Source organism: Chrysochloris asiatica, unplaced genomic scaffold (genome assembly GCF_000296735.1).
Source record: "Chrysochloris asiatica unplaced genomic scaffold, ChrAsi1.0 scaffold00193, whole genome shotgun sequence".
Lineage (NCBI taxonomy): Eukaryota > Metazoa > Chordata > Mammalia > Afrosoricida > Chrysochloridae > Chrysochloris > Chrysochloris asiatica.
Genome location: NW_006408711.1, coordinates 2,992,764 through 2,994,256, shown reverse-complemented (window position 1 = coordinate 2,994,256; position 1,493 = coordinate 2,992,764).

The window sequence follows — 1,493 nt, the reverse complement described above, 5'->3', positions numbered from 1 at the left end:
GATGGCACTTGACAACAACAACAAGACTCTTTACCAAAGTTAATCTTTGTACACCTCCAAAGGATTGAAGGCTTATGGGTTGTAGGAATGGGAAGTAGGATGGATAGGTAGTTCTACAAATGGTCATGAAATCATTTGAAGAATGGAAAGATATAAGAGATAGAAATACAGTCATTATGTTCTTGGCAGCACAACACTGATGTTCCAGGTGTCTGGCCCAGCTTTAATAGTACTCTTGAATGATATTGTTGTTGTTTCTAAGAGCTGTTGAGTTGATTCCTACTCAAAGCAATTCTGCATAGGGTTTCTGAGGAGTGGCTGGTGAGTTTGAGCCATGAAGATCACTTTGTGGTTCAAACCAATCTTGAGATTGAGTACTTATCCTGTTTCCATACCAGTACTTCTTGACTTATATTATTGTTGTTGTTAAGTGCCATCAAGTCGATAACAAATCATAGCAACCTTATGCACAATCCTGGGCCAACCTCACTACTGTTGCCATGCTTTAGTCCATCAATGCTGCCACTTGGACAATCCATCTTGTTGGGGATCTTCTTCTTTTTATCTGACCCTCCACCTTACCAAACATGATGTCCTTCTCCAGCAACTGATCCCTACTGACAATATGTTCAAAGTTGGGCCATCTTGCCCTCTAAGGAGCACTCTGGCTGCACTTCTTCCAAAACGGGTCTATTGGTTGTTTTGGAAGTCCATGGAACTTTCAATATTCTCCTCCAACACCAAAACTCAAAAGTATCAATTCTTCTATGGCCTTCCTTATTCACTGTCCAGCTTTTGCATGCATATGAGGTTATTGAAAACACCATGGCTTGGGTCAGGCACATCTGAGTCCTCAAGTTGACATCTTTGATCTTCAACACTTTAAAAAGTTCTTGTGCAGCAGATTTGTCTAATGCAATACATCATGTGATTTCTTGACGGCTGCTTCCATGAGTGTTGCTAGTTGATCCAAGAAGAATGAAGTCCTTGACAACTTCAATCTTTTCTCTGTTGATAAGAATGTTATTTCTTGGTCCAGTGGTGAGGATTTTTGTTTTCTTTACATTGAGATGCAATCCATACTGAAGGCTGTGCTCTGTGATCTTCATCAGTAAATGTTTTAAGTCCTCTTCACTTTCAGCAATCAAGGTTGTATCACCTGAATATCTCAGGCTGTTAATGAGTCTTCCTTCAATTTTGATACCATGTTTTTCTTCATAGAACCCAGCTTCTCAGATTATTTGCTCAGCACACAGGTTGAATAAGTATGGTGAAATAATACAACCTTGTCACACATGTTTTTTAATTTTAAACCATTCAGTGTCCCCATGTTCTTTTTGAACAACTGCTTCTTGGACCAGGTACAGATTCCTCATGAGCACATACAATTAAGTGTTCCAGAATACTCATACTTTGCAATGTTGTCCATAGCTTGTCATGATCCACACAATCGAAAGCCTTTGCATAGTCAATAAAGCACAGGTAAACATCTT